We start from the raw sequence: 26,749 nt of genomic DNA, 5'->3' as shown, positions 1-26,749 counted from the left end.
TCAGGAAACAACAGGTGCTGGAGAGGATGTGGAGAAATAGGAACACTTTTACACTGTTGGTGGGACTGTAAACTAGTTCAACCATTGTGGAAGTCAGTGTGGCGATTCCTCAGGGATCTCGAACTAGAAATACCATTTGACCCAGCCATCCCATTACTGGGTATATACCCAAAGGACTATAAATCATGCTGCTATAAAGACACATGCACACGTATGTTTATTGCGGCACTATTCACAATAGCAAAGACTTGGAACCAACCCAAATGTCCAACAACGATAGACTGGATTAAGAAAATGTGGCCCATATACACCATGGAATACTATGCAGCCATAAAAAATGATGAGTTCGTGTCCTTTGTAGGGACATGGATGAAACTGGAAAACATCATTCTGAGTAAACTATCGCAAGGACAAAAAACCAAACACCGCATGTTCTCACTCATAGGTGGGAATTGAACAATGAGAACTCATGGACACAGGAAGGGGAACATCACACTCCGGGGACTGTTGTGGGGTGGGGGGGAGGGGGGAGGGACAGCATTAGGAGATACACCTAATGCTAAATGACGAGTTAATGGGTGCAGGAAATCAACATGGCACATGGATACATATGTAACAAACCTGCACATTGTCACATTGTGCACATGTACCCTAAAACCCTAAAGTATAATAAAAAAAAAAAAAAGGCCTATATGTTGGATATATCATATTTATCATAGTATATTATTATCATAATAAAATATAATTTTGCAAATGAGAAACCAAGGAATAGTGAGATAATTGCCACAGTTATTTTTTCAAAAAAAAAAAATGAACAAGTTCACATCTTCTGATTCTCAGCCCAGGCAAGATCCTATTGAACTACAGTGCCCCTAGATGGAAATATACCAAAGGGAGATGCGTCCTACACAAGTGAGGAGACTCAGACGAAGGGTTAACTGGACTTGGAGTGAATGCCAAACTGCTTTTTTTTTTTTTTTTTTTTAAGTTTGACAGCACAAACAAAATGTTGCAAGCATTAGAAAACATTTTAATTTTTTTGTGCCTTGAACACTGAATCATCCTGACGTGGTATAATAGAAAGACACTGGATTTAAGCCCCTGTTTCTTCATTTAACATTAATGTGTTACCTAACGTATCTGAGCCAGTTTTCTTATGTGTAAAGTGGAGATAATAATAGTGCCTAATTTATAGTGCTAGTGTGATGATTAAAAGAGATGATGCATTATAGAAACAGCTCAACAAATAATTATTTTCCTCTTTTTCCACTTGTATAGGAGTTTGTCTAGTGTGCTTAGCTTGAGTCAAAAAAGTGGCTTTCAAGTGTTCTATGAATTTAAAGTCCCATCTTACAAATGGCCCATCTCTCTGTAAGTGAATGAAGTGAATGTTTTCCCAAATACGGGTTTTAGCATATGTGCAAATGTGTTTTGCTCATCAGCAAGACCAAATGAAACCCCAGGCCACAAGAATTTTATCTTTATGACTCCTTTTTCCTCTTGTCATTATCTTGGACTCCAGAATGCAGGACTGAATTTCACAGGAAATGCTGTAATTCAGCACAAGAGAAACAAGACTGAAAAGTACACCACAGCTAAGGGGCAAGGTTTCTTAGCCTCAGAACTACTGAGCTTGGGGCTGGACACTTCTTTGTTGTGGGAAGCTGTCCTGTGCATTATAAGATGTTTAATAGCATCCTGGGCCTCCACCCACTAGATGCCAGTAGCACTTCTCTTTTTGGTTGCGACAACCAAAAATGTCCCCTGGGCAGGGGGAAGCAATATTGTTTTTGGTTGAGAATAAACCCTAGGAGAAATAAATCAGCTAGTTGTTTGGCATACAAACACCCTATAGGGGTAGATAAATTGAATCTTTAGGAGTGACTAGGAATTCAAAGTGCAAGGGGGAGTGAAGGAAAGAAGAGTCTGGGCAGAAGAACAGTTTGGATTTTAAAAGAGAACCTATTTCATATGCAGGCCTTATGAATACAGAGGTTAATAAGACATAGCTCTTGATCTCGAAGAGCTCACATTTTAGTGGTAAAGGCAACCACTTGAAAAGACAATGCAAATACTGTGTAGTCAGAAATATATAAAGAGTGTTATGGAACAATGGGAGCATAGGGGAGGGACACCCACACTAGCGGGGTACAGGAGAGGCTTTCCAGAAGAGATCATATCTGAGTCAAAGGATAAGTAAAGCTTAGCCTGGAGAAGATAAAAGGAGGATGGAAGAGCCATGAGAGAACTTGGTGTTTGGAGGAAAATGAAAATCATTTAGGTTGCCTAGAAACAGAATGGTCAAGACAAAGAGTGGTAGAATAGAAGCTTGTAAGGCAGACAGGGAGCGGATCATGAAAGTCTTTCAAAGCCATGTGTAAGAGTCAGTTTTGAGAACCACCGAGAGCCATTGAGTTTCTCCATGATCCTATTTATTTGGATTTGGGGAAGACTACTTTGGCAGTGGTGTGGAAAATAGACTGGAATTAGGGTAACCAGTCAGGAGGCTGTTTGTGTAGTTCAGGTGAGAGATGATTATGGCCTGAGTTAAAGCAGTGACAGTAGGAAAGAATTTAAAATCTACTTAGGTGATGAGAACAACAGGATCTAGGGACTAGTTAGGTGTAGGGACGGTTTCTGTTTTGTGCTACTAGGTAGATGGTAGTGCTATTCACTGGGATAGAAAACACTAGGTACAGAAAAGATTTGTAAGGAAGATGAAGTTTAAGTTTGGAAAAGTTGCATTTGAGGTGGTTGTGATCATTAAGGTGGGGATGGCTGGTAGCCATTAAACATACGAGTCTGAAGATCAGGAGAAAATGTAAGGTAGAGATACAAGATTGAGAGTCAGCAGGGGGAAATTGAAGTCATTGGGATAGTTACCCTACTTCCAATCTATTTTCCATACCACTGCCAAAGTAGTCTTCCCCAAATCCAAATCGGATCACGGAGAAACTCAATGGCTCTCGGTGGTTCTCAAAATTGAGTCTTATACATACATGACTTAGAAAGACTTTCATGATCTGCTCCTTGTCTGTCTTACAAGCTTCTATTCTAAGATCATCCAAGGAGAATGAGTATACTGAAGAGAGATGAGGACCAAAGACATTCCCATTGCTTGCTTCTGTACTTTGTTAGTGTCACCTCTTTTGAGAGGCTTTGCTTGGCTAACATATATAAAATATTACTCTATTCCTTTACTCTGATTTTTTGGGTAACGTTTCACTATCCCATATTATGTTATGTATTTAACCCACTTGCTTTTTGGTTACTCTCAGATATTTACAATAGTTTAATTTATAGGCACTTAAAAGTTCGGTCAAATCAAAGCTTCCATCTCACATCCAGTTTAAAACTTCTCCTCCAGTCCCCAACCTCCAGTGCAGCTTGACTGGCAATCCCACAGATCTCTAGTGAGAAAAGAGACTTGGTCTGTTCTTTCATTCTTGTTACTCTACCTCCTCCCCTACTCCTTCTACTACTTCTGTCTCCTCCAGGGCTTAGGGGTGGGGTGGGTAGGGAGAGGGGAGTCTTAAAGGGACAGTGAGAAGCTGAATTGACTGGTGCTGGTGTAATCTGGCTATGAATATCCTTTGTGATGTAGATGCCCAAATACTGCCTTTTCTTGTAGTGTGCTTTCATGGTTTATTCAGGGACCTTCTACCTCCTCTTCCTGCTAACAGGGATCTCTTCCCTACACTATTCCCTGATAGGAACAATGTACCATCTGACCGTCCTCCCCCTTGGCTGTTGCCCCCACAACTTTCTATTCATGGGATCCTCATTTTTATGCGGGAGTTGCCAGCTACGCTCAAAAGAAACTACCTGGTCCACACCAAACATGGTCCCTTGGAAGTCTAGATCTCTTTCTTTGCTCTGCCATTATGAGCAATTTAAACCAGGCTTCTGCCTTCGGATTTTAGGTAAAAGTCAAGTATAAGTTTCTATCTTTTCATAGCACTAGAGGACATATGCGAGGTTCTCTCATGAACTCATCCTGTTTCAGTAGCAACAAAGGCTAAAATTTCTGTAGTGCAGCAAGCCTCCAGCCTGGGGGTGAGATGCCAGTCTCTCTTCAAAAGGTTTAATTAGGATCTTTTTTTGCTTGGCTCGAGCAGGGGAACCATAGTGCTTTCTACTCCAATGAGTTCCCTTCAAAAAATCCTCTTTGTTGCTTCAATTAATCTCTAGAATTATCTGATAATAATTCTGGAGTTGAGTGGTGGGGATTAGTAATTGAAATACCAGTTTGGTTACCTCTTAGCAAGTCCTGTGGGAATCTGTCTAACACCCCTCTTTAGAATGTATGAATACCCCTAGTATGTATGTTTAACTTTGAAGCCTCAGTCAAAACTTTGGGAAACAACAGAAGAAGTCCCATTTAACATCCTTTTCCAAATATATGTAGCAATATACACATAACCCCATATACTTACAAATATATGTCTTGTGTGTATATGTATTATATACACACACACATGAATATGATATATTTATTTATTTATTGCTGAGAGACAACACAGAGTACTAGTTAAGACTATGGAATCTGAAGCCATACTGTCTGGCTTCAAATACTGAGTTAACCATTTGACCTCTCTGTGACTTAATTTCCTTATCTGTAAAATGGGTGTAATAATAGTATCTGCATCATAGGATTTTTGTGAGGACTAAATATGTGTGTGTGTGTGTGTGTGTGCATGTGTGCATGTGCGTGCATGTGTTCGTGTATCTTAGATTAGTACCTTAGGCTGGTAGTAAATGCTATATGCATTTGCTATTAGTGCTATTATTTTTCTCTGACTTAGAATATAAGTTCTGTGTATGCAAGACTTTACTGCTATACTTCTAACTCCTAAAAAACAGTGCATATAACAGGCACTAGTAAATGTTAGTGACCTCAGATTTTTCCTGAATAAATTAGTATGACATTTAAGCCTTGCAGTGTTAAGATATTGGCAGAAAAAGTGGAGTCCAAAAATATTAGGAAAGACAGTCAGAGAGATAGGAGAACAAGGAGGTCATGATGTCCAGAAACCACAGGAGAGGAGATTGTAATAAGGCAGGCATGGGCAATGGTGTCAAACATTGCTAGAGGATGAAAGGAAAATAAAACTAAAAAATTGTCATTGCATTGTCTAACAAGCAGCCCCAATTTTTGCTTTCATATCCTGGTAAATATTGGCTTTCTTTCCCTGACAGATGCTTTTATTGAAATGAATTACGGACCAGAATAAATCTTTGAAAATAGGCCTTAAAAGTTTTCAGCCCTGCATTACCAACCTCCAAAGAACAAACCAGTCCTGCACGTACTTGACCTTAACCATAAAGGACACATCCTCAATACAACTTAGTACGTTTCCCCCTGACTTGGACTCTCCTCTTGAATCAAACCATAAAACCTGCTGTTTATGTCTACATACAACTCCATGAGACTTCCCCTCCTAAGAATGTCCTTCTCCTTTCCTCCTACTCACCTCTCTTTTCAAAAGTATAAATAAGCTATATGAAGAACTCTTATAACACAACAAAAAGACAACCTAATTAAAAATGGACAAGGGTTCTGAATAGACATTTCTTCAAAGAAGGTATACTACTAATGGTTAACAAGTACATGAAAAGATGCTCAAAAGTATTAGTTATTAGAAAAATGCTAATCAAAACCACAATGGGATACCAATTTCCACCCACAGGGATGTCTGTAATCAAAAAGACTGATAATAACAAGTGCTATTGAGAATGTGGAGACATTGGAACCCTCACGTATTGCTGATGGGAATGTAAAATGGTGCAGTCACTTTGGAAAGCAGTCTGGCGATCCCTCAAAAGGTTAAACGCAGAGTTACTATGTGATCTGCAATTCCAATCCTAGGTAGATACACAAGCATTTTGAAAACACATGATTACAAAAACCTCATGCATGAATGTTTATGGTAGCATTATCTGTAGTAGCCAAAACATGGAAAAATCTCAATTGTCCATCAACTTTTGAGTGGATGAACAAAATGTGGTATATCCACATAGTGGAATATTATTTAGTCACAAAAGGATGAAAAATTATTTGAGTGATGTCACCAAAATGATGGAGTAGGGAATCTCAGGGCTCCTCAAATGGCTATAATTAGCTACTGGATAAAGTTCAAATTCTTTAACATGACTCACAAGGCCTCCGTTGTTCTAGTACCTACCTACCTGTTATGGGTTGAATTGTGTACCCCCAAATTCATCTGCTGAACTTCTAATCCCCAGTACCTAATAATGTATGCTAATTTGGAAATAAGGTCATAGCATATGTAATTAGTTAAGATGAGGTCATTAGGATGGACCCTAATCCGACATGATTGGTGTCCTCATAAGAAGGGGAAATTTGGACACAGAGACACATATACAAGAAGAATACCATGTGAAGATCAGGGCAGAGATTGGGATGATGCTTCTACAAGCCAAGAAATACCAGAGATTTCCAGCACAGCACCAGTAGCTAGGAGAGAGGCATGAAACAGATTTTCCTCACATCCCTTAGAAGCAACCAACCCTGCAGATAGCTTGATCTCAGATTTCTAGCCTCCAGAACTGTGAGAAAACAAGTTTCTGTTATTTAACCCACTCAGTTTTTGGTGCTTTCTTATAAACAACTTCCTTTCAGCCTCATCTATCATCACTTTTTCCTTTAACCTTATGCTCCAGCAACTTCTTTGCACTCCCTTTGCACATATCCAGTATTTCTAGCCTTTCTGTTTTTGCTTATGCTCTTCTTCTGCCTGGAATGCCTTTCTACCTTTTTGGTCTAGCTAGTTCCTACTCATCCTTTAAGGTTCAGAGAAGCAATTTCTTCTTCCAGGAACCCTTCACTGACCACTCCCCAATCAGGCTGATGTAAATGGCCTTCTGAGGCATTCTCCCATATCCTGAGCATCTCCCCAGCTTTGCACTTTCCACACTGTATTGTAAATTTATGTTTTTAGTTTGCCTGCCTTCCCCTACCCCATTCTGTGAACTCCCAGAGGAAAGAGTCACCAAAACCCCAGTGCCTAAGTAGCACAGTATATTTATATTTCAATGAATGGCTTTTTTTCCCCAGTGTTTGTTCATCTATTTTCTCATAGTACCTATTAAAGTGCTTCACATGTAGTGGGTACTCAGTACATCTTGACCAGTGGTTCTCAACTGGGGACATTGGTCAATATCTGGAGACATTGTTGGTTGTCACAAATTGGAAAGTGATCTAGTGGATAGAGGCATTTAGTGGATGGAGGTCAGACACATTGCTAAACATCTTGCAGTGCACAGGATAGCACCATCCTCCCACCCCAATAAATATCCATTCCGAAATATCAATAGTGTAGAGATTGAGAAACCACGATCTTGACTGAATGAGAGATTTGAATTTACTTTTTACACTTTATACTTACTGTAGACGACTGGTGTACTACATTTGCTGTGTTAGGAAGCCTGTTTTTTTTTTTTTTAATTTTGATTTTTACAAAAGTAAACTCAACATGAAATGAAAAGGGAGTGTCCTGGCAACCAGAATTAAAACTTTGGCAATTAAAGGGTACCTGATCAATGGCAAAACAGATATATAAATTGCAATCTTGTTATGCCCTGGAATGCTCTATAGCAGTGAAAATAAATTTATCCCTATCAACAGGGATAAATCTCATAAGAATAATATTGAGTGAGGAAAGTAAATTGCAGAAGTTACATACAGAAAGATAATATTTCTGTAAAGTACTACATATTGTTTAGAGATAAACACATATTTAGTAAATGTGTGTAGACATACAAGGAATTTCATGGTATCCTGTCACCTGGGGCTGAGGAAAATCTCCATCTTTTTAGGTTTGCACTGGTCAGAACTTGCTCAGTGTGGCAAAATCAGATTTCATGGAAATAATCAAGACCAAATCTGAGATTGTGAAAGCCTTAGGATGGAGGAAGACACAGAGAGTTTCGATTGTTTTGGTAATGCCTTACTTCATAAGCTGGGTAGTGCGCATGTCCTTGTTATATTATTCTCTATATGTTTATATATTTTTGAAATATTTGAAACTGTTTCAAAAGAGTAATTGCTCAATACTGAGGTATCCTGTCACCTGGGGCTGAGGAAAATCTTCATCTTTCAAAGTTTGCACTGGTCCAAACTCTCTCAACGTGGCGAAATTGACTCACTGAATTCAATCATTCACAATGGGTCAGGAGATCATATACTATACATGAGGTGGTAATCCATACATTCCTGTTTACATTTTTGCCAGGATAGTGCCTGGGTTTGCTCTCATTAGACCTCTCTCAATGTTTAGCATAAGAATTTGAACTTGTGGCAGACGAGGAGGATAAAACAGAAATAGGCAGCAGTTTGCAAAGCACAGAATATATGTAAACAGGCCACTGACTAACTTTGCTTGGGTTCATTATTTATGTTTGTCTCTCTGTGCATTTGAAGCTGGTCAGTGAGACTGCCTTAGAGAAGAGGGGTCAAATCCTCACATCCTCTTTAGTGAGGGGTACCTTGGACAGTGAGAAAGTGCACACATATAAAGAAGTAAAGCTTAAAATTTTGCTGAGGAAAAAGGGAGTTGGACAAAATGTTTCCAAACTTACTTCTGGCTGAAAGTGTTTCCAGCTCCTGCCAAGCACCATCTGCAAAGAAGGAGCAGAGAAGTGCCTGGTCTGAGTTCCCACAGGCCAGATTTGGGGGGCAGAACACATTCAAACTCCAAGGCTGAGTAGAGGGCTCTGGAGGGAGAGCTGAATTAGCAAAGCTAGACAGAACAAAAGGATTTCCAGTTTTTTTGTTTGTTTGTTTAATTTTGCTTTAAGTTCTGGGATACATGTGCAGAACGTGCAGGTTTACATGTGTCATGGTGTTTTGCTGCACCTATCAATCCATCATCTAGGCTAAGGATTTCCTTTTCAAAGTGGCCTCACACTTCAGGGTGGGGCGGTGTATTGAAGGGCTAAAGCATAAAAAAAACAAAAAACAAACAAAAAAAACTCTGGGTAGAGCCTGGGAGATGGATTTTTACTGTTTTGTCTGCTGGAATTAAATTTTTTTTTTTAGCTTTTGAAGATTTTTCAAGAAGATTTAAAAAATATTATCAAAGCCATGCATGCTCATTAAAAGAAAGTTGAAAAAGACAGAAAAGTAGGAGCAAAACTAAAAATTTGTTTAGTTCCATCACCTAGAGACACCCACTATCTATCTATCTATCTATCTATCTATCTATCTATCTATCGATCTATCTTTTTTTTTTTTTCAGACAGAGTCTTGCTCTGTCACCCAGGCTGGAGTGCAGTGGCGCAATCTCGGCTCACTGCAAGCTCTGCCTCCCAGGTTCACGCAATCCTCCTGCCTCAGCCTCCCGAATAGCTGAGACTACAGGTGTCCACCACCACGCCTGGCTAATTTTTTGTATTTTTAGTAGAGACGGGGTTTCACCATGTTAGCCAGGATGGTCTCGATCTCCTGACCTCGTGATCCGCCCGCCTCAGCCTCCCAAAGTGCTGAGATTACAGGCATGAGCCACCACCCACTATCGATATTTTAATAAAAATTCTTGCATACAGGTATACCTTGGAGATACTGTGGGTTTGGTTCTAGACCACCCCAATAAAGCAAGTTGCATACATTTTTCAGTTTCCCAGTAATATAAAAGTTATGTTTATACTATACCACAGTCTATTAAGTGTGAAATAGCATTATGTCTAAAAAACCAATGACCTTAATTGAAAAATACTTTAGGCCAGGCACAGTGGCTCATGCCTGTAATCCCAGCACTTTTGGGAGGCCAAGGCAGGAGGATCACTTAAGCTCAGGAGTTAGAAACCAGCCTGGGCAACATAGTGAGGCCTGTCTCTAATAAAATACTTTTAAAAGTATATAGCTGGACATGGTGGTGTGTGCCTATAGTCCCAGCAACTCGGAGGCTGAGGTGGGAGTATCGCTCGAGCCCAGGAGATAGAGTCTACAGTGTGCTACAATTGTGCCACTGCCCTCCAGCGTGGTGACAGAGTGAGACCTTGTCTCAAAAAAAGAAAAACTTTATTGTTAAAAAATGCAAATGATCCTGTGAGCCTTCAGTGAGTTGTAATCTTTTTGCTGGTGGGAGGTCTCGCCTTGATGTTGATGGCTGCTGACGGATCAGGGTGATGGTTCCTGAAGACTGGGGTGGCTGTAGCAATTTCTTAAAATAAGACAACAATGAAGATTGCTGTATTGATTGACTCTTCCTTTCACAAAAGATTTCTCTGTAGCATGCGATGCTGTTTGATTCCATTTTACACACAGTAGAACTTCTTCCAAAATTGGAGTCAATCCTCTCAAACCCTGCTGCTGCTTTATCAACTAAGTTTATGTGACATTCTAAATCCTTTTATTTATTTTATTTTTTTTCTTGCGACGGAGTCTCACTCTGTCACCCAGGCTGGAGTGCAGTGGCGCCATCTCGGCTCACTGCAAGTTCCGCCTCCTGGGTTCACTCCATTCTCCTGCCTCAGCCTCCAGAGTAGCTGGGACTACAGGCACCGGCCACCATGCCTGCTAATGTTTTGCATTTTTAGTAGAGATGGGGTTTCACTGTATTAGCCAGGATGGTCTCAATCTCCTGACCTCGTGATCTGCCCGCCTCGGCCTCCCAAATTGCTGGGATTACAGGCGTGAGCCACCGCGCCTGGCCTCTAAATCCTTTGCTGTTGTTTCAACAGCGTTCACATCATCTTCACCAGGAGTAGATTCCATCTCAAGAAATCACTTTCTTTGTTCACACAGGAATCAACTCCTTGGTCAGTCAAGCTTTATCATGAGATTGCAGCAATTCAGTTACATCTCTGGGTTCCACTTTTTTTTTTTTTTTTTTTTTTTTTTTTGACGGGGTCTCACTCTGTCGCCCAGGCTGGAGTGCTGTGGCACGATCTCGGCTCACTGCAAGCTCTGCCTCCCGGGTTCATGCCATTCTCCTGCCTCAGCCTCCTGAGTAGCTGGGACCACAGGCTCCCGCCACCATGCCCGGCTAATTTTTTCTGTATTTTTAGTAGAGACGGGGTTTCACCATGTTAGCCAGGATGGTCTTGATCTCCTGACCTCGTGATCCGCCCACCTCGGCCTCCCAAAGTGCTAGGATTACAGGCGTGAGCCACTGTGCTTGGCCTCTGGGTTCAACTTCTAATTCTAGTTCTCTTGCTATTTCTACCACATGTGTAGTGACTTCCTCCACTGAAGTCTTGAACCCTTCAAAGTCATCCATGAGGGTTGGAATCAACTTCTTCCAAACTCCTGCTAATGTTGATATTTGGCCCTTCTCCGTTGAATCATGAATGTTCTTAATGGCATCTAGAATGGTGAATCCATTGCCTTGAGTGGCATGTTGTCATTTACTGATATAGGAAATCCTGGAGGAGGAACAAATTTAAGAGAAAAGATGGTAGGTTTAACTTTGGATGTGTTGAATTTGAGGTGTCTGCAGGACATTCAAGTGGAGATGTCAAGAAAACAGAACTCAATAAAGCAGTCTGGGTAGAGTTATAGAATTAGAGTTGTGACCATATATATGGTAATTGAAGCCAAGTGAGTGAAAAAGATTATTTGGGGAGGGAGTATATGTATCCTAGCCCTGAGAATGTCTGACTTTCAGAGGTCAGATAGCAGAAGAGTGGCCTACAAAGGTCACTGAGGAGAGGGCAAAGAAGTAGGAGGAAAAGCAAAAGAGTAAAATGTCATAGATGCCATAGAAAGTTTCAAGGACGAGGAAATGGTTAACGGTGTTAAATGTAGGGGAGAAGTCAAGCAAAATAAGGACCAAAAATACCTTACTTATTTATGGATTTGTTGACACTGAGGGTCATTGTTTGTGTATCTCATTGAGAAGTTTCAGTGGGGGAAGGAAGCCAGACTGCTGAGAGCTAAGAAATGAATGAGAAGTAAGGGAATAAAAATTGCAATTTCACCTGTAAAGTACATTTTCAATACATTTGCCCATAAAGAGGACCTGAAGAGGGACCTACTGTGTAGGGAGGATCTTTTTTTAAGATGGTAGATACTTGAGCATGTTTAATTGCTGATGTGAAATGAGGGGTAGAGGGATGGGAGAGGGAGGGAGAGGAATCTGCAATTACTGGGTAGGTATAAACATTTTAAAGTCTATTGATACATATTGCTACATGCTTTCTAAAAGGGTTTTTAACCAACATATGCTCCTATCAGCAATTAAGAGAGCTTGTTTGGTGGCTACTTTGTCATCATTAAGTGTTATTAAAAAAATAAAAAAACAAAACTCTTTGCCAAAGAATCTCATTATTGTTCTAATTTGCTTTTCTTTGATTACTAGTGAGTTGGATATTTTAACCAGTTGTGTCCTTGAGTGTGTATGTGTGAATTTAGTCTACGCTTTTGCCCAAAACATTTCTATTTTAGACAGACATTTATTTGCCATAAAAGGCCACAAGTCAAAGGATCAGAATGGTATCATATTTTATTTACTCAAATTAGATAATTCATACTCCTTTATCTTCTTAGAAGTGTGAGACAATTTGACAACTTTTGACTCAGCTGAACGAAAGAGGCAGGTGATTTCACCATCTAAGAGAGTGACCAACAGATGGAAGTAAGGGGGTGGGGAGGCACGTCTAGTGTTAGACCCCTATCCTCAGTCCCCAGGCTCCCATTCCTAACCTGGAAGGACATTCCTCTTGTGTCTCAAGGCTTTGGGTCCTAGAGCTCCCTTTCGGGCTGAGTGGCCCCCTACTAAGGAGCCCAGGGCGCTGTGCGGCCCCTTTAAGAGTCCAGCTCCTCCCCGCTCCAGGGAAAGTTGCAGCTTTTTCCGCCTCCCGGGAGGGTGAGAAGGGCCGGCTGCCGGAGCTGGGTTGGGATCTTCCCGGAGCCGGAGACCCTCCCTCGAAACCGGCACTGGGACGTCTCGCTCTCTGGAGGCACCTGTTGCAGGTGACAGGTAGGTCAGCAGCCAGCGGCCGCCCCCTCGCCCTCGGTCCGGGGTTCCTTCTGGACCCCCAGCTCCTTTTCGCTGCTGAAGCGCCCCCCACCCCCATCTCGGGGTCGTGCGTCTTCCCTACCCGCTCTCTGCTCCCCCAGTTTTTCCTTCTCCCTAGCTGACCACGTCTCCCCTCTCCCCGTCCGCCTATCCCGACCGCACCCCCCCAGGCTTGGACTCCCGTCTGCTTGGGCGGTCCCTCCCGGCCACTTTTCTTTCTCCAGGGCTTCTTCTGGCCCCTTCCCTGACCCACCCAGCACTAATGCGGGCTGTGCCCCTCTGGGAGCCGCCTCCCCTCTCCTCTCCGGCTCCCCTCGCGGGGAGTGCCCGGGCTTTTCCCGCCAGCCCGAGCTGGTGCCCCTCCCTAGAGCTGGCCCTGGGGGCGGGGGCGGGGCCGAGCTCCTAGCGGGAACTGCGCCCTCCAAGGCGTCCAGTCACCTTTTCGTGGGTTCCTCTCTCAGCGCTCGGCCGTCGAGCGGGGTCGCTAACCCGCACTTTCTTCGGACCTCCGACGTCGCGGCTTCTCTGGCGTTGGCCACTCAGTCACAGGTAAAGGCTGGAGGCTGGTTGGCTGGAGTCCTGCCTCAGTGGGCTCCCTCTGCGCTTGGGGCTGGGGACCTGGCTGTGTGCTGTGGAGCTGCTTTATATTGCCGCTCTTCAAGCAGGCTGTGAGAGATCTGGTACTGGAGGAGGGTCCCAGAGATCTCAGAAGGGGCACAGAATGCTTTTGTCTCCTGTGTTGGTTTGTAATGGGGCAGAAAAAGGTGTTCCTCCAACCCTTAACATTGAATGAGGTGGGATTTGGGGTGGTAAAATCATTTGGTTAGAATTCTGGTGGCTTGAAAAGTGGTGAGTTTCTAATCAAGCTTTTCTTCCCCCAGTACCCTGCTTCTTCAGGATTAGAGGACGTAAAATTCCAGAGTACTGTGCTTGGCAGGGTTGACCCTAGACCTTGTATATTTGTGGCAAAAATGAATCTTCTGTACATCCTGGACCTCCTATATTTAACTGGCTTATTTTCTGCTCTTTAAGTTCGCCACCGCCACCTCTCATAAATCTATTAATATTGAGGTATTAATGACTTAAGACTTTTGTCGCTGTGGGAACAATGTTTAACGCAGAGACGTGGCCTTGATGAAGTTTTCTGCGTTTTTCGTTGTTTGGTTTTTAGCACCCTAGTAGAAGAGCACCATCAACTTGGCTTGTGAGGTTCTTTTTGGGCAGGAGATGAACATTTCTGGTAACACAATTTCAGGTGTCTCACTCTTGGTCAGAGCAGTGAAATGGAGCTGGAGGCCTGTTCTGGGGTAACTGATCTGTGAGTATATGTAGCATTCCGGCTCTCTGAGCTTGTTAGGTTCTGGTTGTTAGGCTCCATTGAACCAGACACTGTGATAAGTTCTTTACATAAAAATGCAATCCTCACAATAACTCTATACAGTAGGTGCTACAGTTAATAACCATATTATGATGAAAAAGAGACTGAGAAGTTAAGTACCTTGCCCTCAAAATCTCGGAGGCAGAGCTTGTGTTCCTATCCTGTCACACCACCTCTATTGTCTTAGATGTTGGGAACACTGAATAGCTCATGGATGAGGACTAAGTGATTAAAAAATTTCCTTCCAAGCCCAAGTATATGTTTTGCTCCTTGATTCCACCTTAGATGCACTGCCGAGACTATGGACTCCTTACCTTACTGATGTCTTACCCACTTCATTTCCGACATGGGCCAGTTGCCATGTTACCACTGTAAGTACACATCCCTGAGTGTACTTAGATGAATGAAATCTCCCGGGTTCTCAGCTCTGTGGTAATTGTCCTGAAGTTAGGGGAGGGTAACCCTGCTTCTAGGGGTGTGTGCCTGACTCAACTTCTTCCTCTCCTGCTGGCTAGGGGAGAAATGAGGGAGTGGTAAGTGATATGGATTTCCTGATGGCCATACTAGAGAGCCTGAGGGTGATCGTGTGCTAGTTTTGTCATGGGATGGATGGAGTACCATAGACAAGGATAGGAAGAAAATGTCCTCCCTATTCCCATCTCTGGGACTTTGCTGAAACTGTTCCTTTTTTTCTTCCTAAAAAGCTAACTTTCCTCCCCCATTCCCCCTCCCCTGACATTAATTCCTATCCATCCCTCAAGATTGAGTTCTGAAGTCACCTCCTTTGGAACGGCCTTACTGAACACATACTTCTTCCCCCAAGCAGAATTGCCAGTTATCCTGTGTCCTAAAGCACTTTGTTTACACCTCAGTAAAGCCCTTAACACTGCTTAGTTGTTTTTCCACCTGGAAGGCTGTAAGTTCTCTAAGGGCAAGGTCTGGATCTCGGAGCTCTCTTTGTCTTAAATATAAGATATTGGCAAATATTTGTGCCAGTAACCGGACGTACCATGCCATTCCTTCAAGGGGCTGAGGTGTAGTGATAGTGGGGTTGAGGTACAGAAGACACCTTCCTGAGGTACTTGAAATACCACAGCTAGGAGTTTGCCTTGACCACCCTATTTAAACGTGTAATCCCTTCCCTGAACATTCCATATGCCCTTTCCCTACCTTATTACATTGTTCTTGCTTATTGTCTGCCCTCCCACTCCCTCACCCACCATAACATAAACACCCTGTGGGCAGGGATTGCTGTCTGTTGTATTCACCGGTAGACTCTTGGACCCAGAACAGTCCTTGGTACATCATAGGTGCATAGTAATATTTGTTAATGAATGAATGGCATTGCCATTCTAGGAATTTGGCGCTCTTGGAGTTAGGCACTCCTGGACCTGAAACTAAGCCTACCCAGTTTGTCGCCCTACAGGTGTAAGTTTGCCCCAGGCCCAAAACTCAGCTTTACTTCTGCTGATTTTTGCTTTGAGATTGCATTCCTGATGCCAACTTTGACCTAGGTGGAAGTACTTCCTCTCTCTTACTTTTTTTTTTTTTTTTTTGAGACAGAGTCTTGCTCTGTCGCCCAGGCTGGAGTACAGTGGTGCGATCTCGGCTCACTGCAAGCTCTGCCTCCCGGGTTCATGCCATTCTCCTGCCTCAGCCTCCCGAGTAGCTGGGACTACAGGTGCCCGCTACCATGCCCGGCTAATTTTTTGTGTTTTTAGTAGAGATGGGGTTTCACCGTGTTAGCCAGGATGGTCTCGATCTGCTGACCTCATGATCTGCTCTCCTTGGCCTCCCAAAGTGCTGGGATTACAGGCGTGAGCCACCGCGCCTGGTCTCTCTCTCTTATTTTTTAAAAGTATGCGTCTCTGGGTGGAAATCTCTAAAGTTTAAAAGTGGAAATTTAAAAATGTTGTGCTTCTTGTTGGTAGGAAGGGGAGCTGCACTGGGAGGAAGGGGTGTGGATTGTCAGATGTCTTGAGGCCTTTCAGACTTTTCGCAAGATCAGTAAGAGGCTGGAGAAAGTTACTGTGCAATGGGGAAGTGAACAGCTCAAAAGAATAACGGATGGCACAAATTAGGCTTCTGGTTTCAAGTTACCCATAGCCTTTTAGATATGAGGTGGTTATTGGATTATGGAACTTTATGGAAAAGCCGTAGCTGAGTGCTATTTGTGTTGTACTTAACTAGTTTTCTACCAGGATGACTGTGCAGTCTGAAGAAACCACTGTGTAACATAAAAGAAAAAAGTGCTATTCTGTTTAAAAGTGTTTTGAAATGTTCAGAAAGAAAGAGGCCAGAATCTCTTAGAAGACAGACTTGGAAGGAGTTGGGCCCTTCATAAGGTGGTAAATATGTGATTCTCATCATTTAACATGTGTTAACTTATTTGAGACTCAAATTTGTACAAAAAACTGACCAGCTTCTTTTTCTACTAAATTTGTCTCCCCAGCCTTTGAACATTGCAGTGACCCAGGGCTCAGTCCCTGGACTTTTCTCCATCTAAAATCTTCACAGAGGCTCTCATCCAGCCGCATGGCTTTGAAGAACATCTGTCTAGACAGTCGTCACTCCCAAATTTATGTTTGTGACCCAGGCCTTTCTTCTAAGCTGCAGCCTCATATATCCAATGACCTATTTGACATCTCTGCTTGCCTATCAGATAGACCTCTCCAATGTAACGTGGCCAAAACGGCACTCCCGATTGCCCTTGTATTCCCACCCTCTTCCCTCAGCACTCCCTGTCTCAGTAAAATGTCACCATCATCCATTCAGTTGCTCAAACCAAGAACCTAAGATCACCCTTGATTCTTCTTTTTCTCTCACTGCTCTCCACCCAATTTAATTCATGAGGGAATCCTGCTGACCTGATCTTCAGACTGTATCATGTATTCTGCCACACGTCTCCATCTCCTCTGCCTGTCACCCTAGTCCAAGCCACCACATGTCTGCCATAAACATTCTTGCATAATGCTCGAGGATATATATACACAAGTATTTTTGTGGGATAGCTTTCTAATAGGAGAATTGTTAGGTCAAAGGATATATACATTAAACAATTTAAATAGGCATCACCAGAGTGACATTCGAGAGGGTTTACCCTTTCACCATGGCGAGTGGTTTTCCTCCTGCCCTTGCTGAGGATGGATGATGCTTTTCATTTTTTCCAATCTGATAGGTGAAAAATAGTATCTAACTGATTTAACTTGGCATTTCTCTGATCACTAGCGTGGCTGAGCATCTTTTCATTTGTGCTAGCTATTTGTATTTTTCCGAGACTTGCTCCTTTATATCCTTTGCACATTTATCTTTTGGGTTATATATTTGATTTGTTTGTAAGAACACTGTATTTATTAGTTATATTTACCCATTGCCTATTATATAGTGCAAGTTTTTTTCTCGCTAGTCTGTCATATGTCATAACTTTGTTCATGATGCGTACCCCTCTCGTAATCAGATAAAACCCACTATAAAACATTTAAAAAACACGTTCATTAGATTTGGCAATTAGGAGGCCAAAGACAACATCAGTGCAGCAGGAGGAGAGAAGGCAGATCGTAGAGGGTTGGGCAGTGAGGACTGAGAAGGACTGATAAAAAATATGGTAGATACACGTGGACATGGAGAGTGGGATGATAGACAATGGAGACTCAGAAGGGTGAGGGGTGGGAGAAGGGTAGATGATGAGAAATTTCTTAATGGGTACAATGTATGTTATTCAGGTTATAGATACCCTAAAGTCTCTGACTTAACCACTGCATATGTAACAAAATTGCATGTGTACCCTATAAATTTATATAATTTAAAAATGTAGTATATACATTGAAGAAGCTTGGCTATGATGGGAAGGAGAGAGTGTTCCTTATAGACAGTAAGGCACAGGGGATAAAAAGGATGTTTTATTTAATTTTGTTTTACTTTAAATATAAGAGATAGATGAGCCCATTTATGTGCAGATGGCATACAGCTTGATGATGCAAGGTCGCTGAGAAAGTCAGAGGGTGGGAGTGCCAGAGTGAAAGGGGGGAAAAGACTAGCCTTAGAGAAAAAGTGGTGGCTCTTCCATTGAAACAAGAGGACTCACCAATCCTCTTGGTAAAAACTATGGAGAAGGAAGGAGCTGTGGAGGGACAGGATTTTGAGAGAGCCCCTCCGCCCCCAACAAGAGAGTGAAAGGTTGACCAGAGAGTAAAGAGGGGAAGAACGGTAAAGGGTTGGAATAGCATTTGAGAGAGACGAAAAGAGGAGTTCTTTAGGGGCATATCATCCAGGTTATGTATGTGTATTTCAAAATATGCTGTACGCCATAAATATGTACAATTTTTGTCAAGTATACCTCCATAAAACTGGAAAAATTTTTTAAAATGGCTTCGGTAACTTGAATTTGTCTCTGCCTCAAGTCGCAGAACCCTGTATCCATTCTGTCCGGCAGCACTCATCAGACCAGGAACAGAGTGTGGACAATCTAGTATGGGGGATTTTTTCCGGGTGGCCGTGACAGAAATAGGGAGAGGCCTGGAGATTGGATGGCCCTGGCAGAAGAATAGTTGAAATGATGGACCACTGTGGCTTTCATATTCATATCTGTGACTATCTAAACCGAACTTGACCTTGAGTAATTTTTAAGAAGTAGAAAATTTCCATGGCATCTACACTGCTTCTTGTTTGTAGCTCTATCAATTCAGGCATCAGAATACCATTAGTATCAGTGTCTTTAAACTCATCAGAAAGCATGATTTGATTTACTGAGGGCCTACGTTGTGCCATGCTCTGTGTTGATTTACTGAGGATTTACATTGCACCAACGGAGAGCCTACAGTCAGGATCCTACAATGTAGATGTATCCGTCTATCCATCCATCAACCCAGCTAGATGCTTGAGGTATGGCTGAGAAAAAGGTAGACAATGGCCATTTTTCTCCTGGAACTTATTTCGGCAGGGGAAGTGTATATTAAATATTGTATCATGTAATTTTTTAATTACAATTGTGATAAGTTCTGTGAAGTTCAGTTTTCTTAGAAATCAGATTGTCACATTGCTTTTTAACAGGTCTTACTAATTTACATTTGCCCACAAAATATGAGAATATCTCTTAAATCCTTTTTAAAAATTGAAAATTGTCTTTCTGAAATTTTGCTGAATTAATAAGCAAACAAAAAAATCTTTATTGCCAGTAAGAGTGAAACTTTTTCTTTTTGATGTCTATTGGCCATGTGATTTTTCCCCTTTAAGAATTATCTGTTCACGCTCTCTGTCTATTGGATACTTACTTCTTCTTGTTTTTAATAGATCTCTCATTCCATGTTCGAAACCATTAGCTACACTTCTCTCCTTTCTCTCTTAGCCCTGGTGACCTTAAAATATTTTCCCCTAGTCTCTACGGCCATTCCCTTTTGATCTCCTGTGAAATTTTTTTCTTACCTAGAAGTGTTGCTGTGCTTAGGGATGGGACTACATTTTTATTAGTTGACCCAATAAAAGGTAACATATAAATCTTCTGTTCCTGCTTATCCCACTCTCTAGAGGTAACAATGTTAAGATTGTATTTCTTTCTAGACATTTTTCCATTCATCCATGATCCAATCTGTCTAAAATGTAAATGAATAAAAATGGAATCATAATATATATGATTTGCAATTTTTTTTACTTAATATGCTTTCAGTGTCAGTATATATAGAACTACAGTACCTTCTTCTTTTTAACAAAGGCACAATATTGCCTAATATGTGTGTACCATAACTAGTCAGTTTCCTATTGATGGATGTTTATGTTCTTTTTTTTTTTTTTGCTCTTTCAAATATTGAGCATCCTCAGAATATATATTTGTGAATTTACTTGAATATCAGCAGAATAAGTTTCTCAAAATGAAATGGCTATGTTAAAAATATGGTCAGTGGTACTAAAGATCCAGAGAAATCTAGGAAGACCAAGAACTGTCTATTGGATTTAGGAAGTTCTTGGTGACCTTAGAGCAATTTCAGAGAACTGTGAGGCAGAAAGCTAAACTATGGTGGGTTGAGAAATGATTGGGGAGATGAGGAAGTGGAGGCAGTGATTATGTACAATTCCTTAGAGAAATCTGTCTGGCTTTGAAGAGCAGAGAAAGGGTAGTAGCAAGGAAGGAGTTGAGATTGAGGACCTGTTATTTATTTATTTATTTATTTATTTATTTATTTATTTATTTATTTATTTAGGAATGACTTGAGTTTCTTTAAAGGCTGGTGGGAAGGAGGGACTAATTAATAGAGCAAAATCCTTGGAGGGCAAAGTCCTTATGCCAGATGGGAGGGGATCCAGATTGAGGTAGAGGATTATCCTCAATAGGCATAGATGAAAGTAGATTCATAGATTTGGCAGCAGGAACTTGTCTGATGGTATTTCTATTTCTCTATGATGTAGTAGTTAAGGCCAACCTCTTAGAGCAGGGGTTAAGATGGGACAAGGTTTGAGTTAGATATTCGTGGTGTTTGAAGAAGGTTTGAAATAGTTATTGTGGAGAACAGGAGAGCAGCCTGGGGAAGCATAGTTGCAGTGCCAGGCAGGGTTAAGATGAGCTTGGTGACCAAGAATACATATGGATAATAATCTACCAGAGTGTGATTTTTTTTTTTCTCCAGTAGATCTCAGGAGTCCTTGTGCATGCATAAAGTATAACAGTTGGACTTAGAAGAGCTATGGTTTTTTAAATCAGATATTTGCAGTGAAATTATGCATTATCGAGGATATTGACAAGAGTGCAGTTGAAACAATAGAATTGGCTGGGTGCGGTGGCTCACACCAGTAATCCTAGCACTTTGGGAGGCTGAGGCGGGTGGATCACCTGAGGTCAGGAGATAGAGACCAGCCTGGCCAACATAGTGAAACCCCATCTCTACTAAAAATACAAAAATTAGCCAGGCGTGGTGGCGCACACCTGTAATCCCAGCTACTCGGGAGGCTGAGGCAGGAGAATTGCTTGAACCCAGGAGGCAATGGTTGCATTGAGCCAAGATGACGCCACTGCACTCCAGCCAGAGTGACAGAGAAAAGTCTCAGAAAAAAAAAGAGAAAGAAACAATAAAATTTGAATGTTATTGGGAAGGAAGTAAAGATGGGAAGGAGCTGAGGAGGTGAAAGCAGAAGGGTCTATGGAACACTGCCCCCACCCAAGAAATCTGAGAATAGGAATGGGGCTAGTTGGGGGTCTCATTGGCTGAATAGGCTAGAAGCACAGCAGGTTGTGGTCAGAGAGGGGGTGTTGAATCAGTGATATCAAAGGTGGAGAAGTCCTAGATGATAAGCTCTTGGGTGTGGCCGAGTATGATATATGGTATTCTTGATGCCAGCTCATTAGTTCAACAAATATTTATTTTGTGCATATTATGATCCAGGCAGTGCTCTAGGCACCAAAGGTACAGAAATGAACAAAACAAAGTCCCTTCTCTCATACAGCTTACAATCTAGTGGGGGAGAATATTTTTATAAACTAAAAGAACATCCTTATTGATGTGCTGATACCTGTATGTGTAGCTTTATTTATAACTAATGATAATACTAGGATCAAATATTTACATATATGGGGGCTAAGAAGGTCCATCTAGGCATTTTGAGTATCTTGCTTTATCTCAAGTTATACTAACTGAATTATGGAAACTCATACCTCTTTTCTTTCCCCTTAGAACTTTTTAAGGTATTTTTACTTACTGTGTCAATATTGAAAATAAACAAATATATACAAATCTAATTTGAACATTTTATTGGTTTTAATTTTTTATACTTTTTTTAAAAACATTAGGATATTGCTTCAAGCTGTAGACCAGATGTTGATAATGCACGTACTAATCTTGCTCTAGGGATTTGATGTAATGTGTAAAGTAATTATGGTTAAGCAGTTTAGGAGGGAAAGAAGGCTTGTAATAAGTTAATATTTTACATTTATTTTTATATTATTCTCCAATTTATTATACCTACCTTTTAATGTACGTATGCTCATGTATATATTTATTAATATATTTGAAAGAAATTAGCATTTATTTGACATCTTATAGGCCTCAAGTAAAACTTTAAAATTACGTGCCATGTATGCAATTCAATTTAAATTCAACTACAGGTTATTTTTTATTGTTTTAAGGTTTCTGTGGCCATAGCCAGATCACAGCATCCCTAAAATTAAAAAGAAACCAAATGCATGAAATCACAGTTATGTGTGAGCATGGGCTGGATTAGTCATGAACCATGATGATTTCACATTTAAGGGGACTGTGTGGGTGATTTTTAGGTGACATGGTCTGCAAGAAATAATCAGATGCCAGCTAGAGTTCAGTTTAGAAATCCCCACCATCTGCGATCCTGGCAGGAGAAGAGGGTCTTCCCTGCGGGGGTGCTGCATTATCAAAGCTTGTTGACTAAGGAAAGATAATAGTGTTCTGCGTGGGAGGTGATGAGGCTTATTGAAAAATAACAATGTGTCAGCTCTCACTGGACTTAAAAATGTTTTATACATATAAATGACCTAGATTTTAAAACAGTCCATTCTTTTAGTTGGGGATTTTAGATTTTTTAAAAATCTAAAAAATGGGCTGTCAAGGAAGGGGCTTTTGGCAGAGAAGAGGGTAAACTGGCCATCCTACACCCATCAGCCTTATGAGGCTCTTGTGTCTGGCTCATGTTAGAGGAAGCTTCAAATGTAGATTTTGAAAGCTGGAAAGCTAAATGGGATTTGTTTTAATATATGTATTTTCCCTGTTGCCAAGTAGGGTGTTTGGACACATGGTCTTGTTTTTATAATATTTTAGAGTTACTTCTATGTACCACATTTATGGAAATCTGCCTTCTAGGATTGGTGGTGGGTTTAAGGCACCTTCTAGAGTTGCTGAGGAGCAGGGGAAAAATGTGTGGAATCATGAAAGACCACATTTCCACATATCCAAAACAACCATTCTGCAGGAGAAATGAATATATAGTATTAAGATATCTGACTTCCTTCTGGGACTTGTTTTAGAGTAGTATATATTATTTTAAGTGGGAGTTTACACAAACCATTTATGAACAGAATTTGTTGGTATTGAAAGGTAGCTATGTGAATTCCATCTGGAGGAAATTGTCCCCGCATATGATTCTAAGAGCTAACAAAAGAGGCATTTTAGTTACTACCACTGCCTTCTTCCACCCTGCTGCCCACTCCCACCCCCTGCCCCACCATTATGCACCTGACATCTTTTAGGATGGATGTCCTAGATGAGGGGAATGAGTTATTTTCTTGCGTATAATGTTGCTTTGAGCTAGAGTTGCTCTGGCCTGTTACACATATTGCAGGAGGAGGTCAGGGGTCTGGGAAAGTAAGCCAGACCGAGGGCCTCTCAAACATTGTTTGTTACTAGCCGAAGACTTTTAGAAACCCCACCTCAAGTTCCTGAGGTTGATGTCCCCTTTTCCAAAAATCACCATATAGAGCAATATTGCCAGAATATGAAGAGACAGTATAATATAATGTAACAGTTAAGAGCTTGGACTCTGGAACCAGACGGCCTGGGTCCAAAAACCAGACTGTCATAGGGCATGTGACCTTGAACAAGTTATTTGCTCAATCTGTGCCTCACTTTCCTCATTTGTAAAGTGGACATAATAATTTAGTACCTACCTCACAGTGTGATTGTGAGGACTAAATAAAGTGCTTAGAAAAGTGCATGGCACATAATAAACATTATAGAAGTGTTAACTATCATTATCATCATCTTCATCAGTTGGTGGATATCTTAAAAGGAGTGAAAACTGGCCAGGTGAGATGGCTAATGCCTGTAATCCCAGCATGTTGGGAGGCCGAGATGGGCAGATCACGAGGTCAGGCATTTAAGACCAGCCTGGCCAACATGGTGAAACCCTGTCTCTACTAAAAATACAAAAATTAGCCGGGTGTGAAGGCACACACCTATAATCCCAGCTACTGGGAGGCTGAGGCAGGAGAATCCCTTGAACCCAGGAGGCGGAGGTTGAGGTGAGCTGAGATGGCGCTGCCTAACCAGCCTGGGCAACAGAGTGAGACTCCATCTCACAAAAAAAAAAAAAAAAAAGGAGTGAAAAGCACAAAATGCCTCAGCACATGCAAACTCTACTTTTGTAGAATCTATTTTGAAAAGGATCGTAGGGAGCCAAAACCTTACTGCAAAATCAGAATTTTGTAAAATTAAGAGCTAGTTGTAAATTTCTCATTGTTAGGGAAAAATACAGCTTTGCTCCCATACAACTTTTGAGAATGGACTCGTGAAGGCAGGCCCTAGGGGATTTTATGTGAGGCATAGATGTGCTCCATGGATGGACAGGTAGGGGTCTAGACCCCAGCTGACTCCTAGGAAGCCTCAGTTGCCCTTTGGTTTTGGAGCCTTGATACTGACTCTACCAGTTTGTCTCCACTCCTATTTTTCTTCTTTTTGATCCTATTTTTAAAATTTATGATTTTTTTGATGTTTTATGAATCTTTGTAAGTCACTTTAAATCCTGTCTGGAACAGTGTATAAATAAATATCCTTTAAACTGATCATATCTAATTGCTAACATTTGCTTCATATTTATGCTTGTCAGCCTCCCTCCATGCAGAGAGGTACGGTGACCTTCCATCTAGGCAAGAATACTGATTAGATTTCTCAAATTTCATAGAAAGATGTCAAAACTGCCATATGCTCATATATTTTCCAAAGCATATGGTTAATAATAATTAAAACTAAACAGCTACCAATATTGGGTGCTTACTCTAGGCCAGGCACTATGCTATGCCTTTTACTCATGATGCATGCTTGAATCCTCACAGCCATAGGCAGGAGCTCTTATTATTAATCCTCATTTTTACAAATGGGGAAACAGACTCAAGGAGGTTAAATAACTTGCCCAAAGTTAATTCAGGGAAAAGGCAAAGCTGCGATTTTAACCCAGGCAGCTCAGATCCAGTGCTTTTAAGCATAATTCTATGCTATACTGTCCTTAATTAGAAATCTAGCACATCAGAACTCCAAGTCCCAGTAGAAGAGGCCGTACTTGTGTTACAGAACATTCACAGGTCCTGCAGATTTTCTCTCTGTGTTATGTCTTTAATATGCCCCTTTCTATCTCTAGTGCCACTGCCCTCTACTCTTGGCTCTTGTTATCTTTCCTCTGGATTTATGCCACAGCCTCCTCAAATCCATAGTCTGCAAAATTGTCAGTGTGCCCTAACAAGTCCTTGCTTTACCTAAAACTCTTCAGTGATTTCTGTTGTCGAAGGCTAATTAGCCGTGTTTTTGAGCATAGCATATGGAGCACCCGCCAGCCACACATGATGTGATTCCCCACCTGCCTCTTCTGCATTCTCCCTTACAATTTAAACCAACCAGCATCATTGTACTACTTGCTCATACCACGTTGCTTTATGCCTCCATGCTTTTGTAAATGCTACGCACTTTGCCTGGAAAGCCCTCGTTCTCCTGCCTATCCAGCTGAAACACATTAATTTACAATCAGTTCATGTGCTACTGCTGGATATTCTCTTTCTAATTCCCTTTCCCCAAGCTGAATTATGTGCCCTCCCTTGGTATTCTTATAATATCTCATGCATATATTTCCTTGGTTACCATGTTTTGTTTTGTTTTTTAAGGATTATTTAAGTGTCTCTGTTACTAAACTGTGAACTCTGTGGGCATGGACTAGCTCTGTTCTTTTCTTCTTAGCCAGCTAGTGTACCACTTAGCACATAGTTGGCCCTCCTAACTAGTGAGCATTCTGTAACAGTGCAGAATACAGAGCTCTAGGACAGGGAAAGAAGTAGGATTTGGAAGGCCTGAAACCGTGCACACATTCAAAGATAATTACCAGGACAGCAGAAGGAGCTCTTGCAGAAAAATCTTTGGGGCCGGGTAATTTACATTATTTAACCCAAGAGCCAGAAAGGATGTGGGGAGATGGGAGCTGGGGTCTGAATCCAAAGGGAACTTTGAAACTTCTAAGAAGCCAGACTTAGCAGCTTTATAAATTGAAACTTCCTTGAATTTGTCTGAGTAGCCTGGAATAGGTATCTAAGACAGATACATTTTAATAAGAATATTTATAGTTTTCTAGGAGAGACATCACCCTAAAATTGAAAGGGGCAGTTGATACAGTAATGAACACAATGTCCCAAAGCAAATATTTTATTGACTGTAAGCAATGTTGTATGCTCATGCAAATGTTACCAGTAAGATGTTATCCATTGGTATTTTTGTGCATAGGTGGCTGGATCCAGACAAGGGGATTTTAGGAAGCCCTGCATTCCTGGAAGTTTTCTTTTCTACTTGAGTTTTTTTCTTTCTTATTTTTTTTTTTTAAGTTTTGCAGACCACCATACACTCTGGATTTGGTCTCATTTTTCCGTGCTCTAAAATCAATTTTTTTTTTTTTTTTTTTT

At 41.3% G+C, this 26,749-nt stretch overlaps 1 protein-coding gene across 3 annotated transcripts in view; it reads left to right on the top strand.

Moving 5' to 3' along the window:
* The first annotated feature begins 12,820 nt into the window (after positions 1-12,820).
* Positions 12,821-26,749, top strand: part of SYTL4 (synaptotagmin like 4) — a 54,992-nt gene continuing 41,063 nt past the window's right edge. Inside the window, exons 1-3 of one of the 3 annotated variants that reach the window (XM_058441693.1) lie at positions 12,821-12,944; positions 13,445-13,532; positions 14,647-14,732. The gene's annotated coding sequence lies outside the window, so the exon portion shown is untranslated. The remainder of the gene's footprint in view (positions 12,945-13,444; positions 13,533-14,646; positions 14,733-26,749) is intronic. The other 2 variants (XM_058441694.1, XM_032757265.2) reach the window with 2 other exon arrangements.

The sequence above is a fragment of the Hylobates moloch genome, unplaced genomic scaffold (genome assembly GCF_009828535.3).
Source record: "Hylobates moloch isolate HMO894 unplaced genomic scaffold, HMol_V3 SCAFFOLD_7, whole genome shotgun sequence".
In the NCBI taxonomy this organism is placed as follows: domain Eukaryota; kingdom Metazoa; phylum Chordata; class Mammalia; order Primates; family Hylobatidae; genus Hylobates; species Hylobates moloch.
Note: the sequence above shows the minus strand (reverse complement) of the source record. Positions and strands in the feature narration are given on the sequence as shown.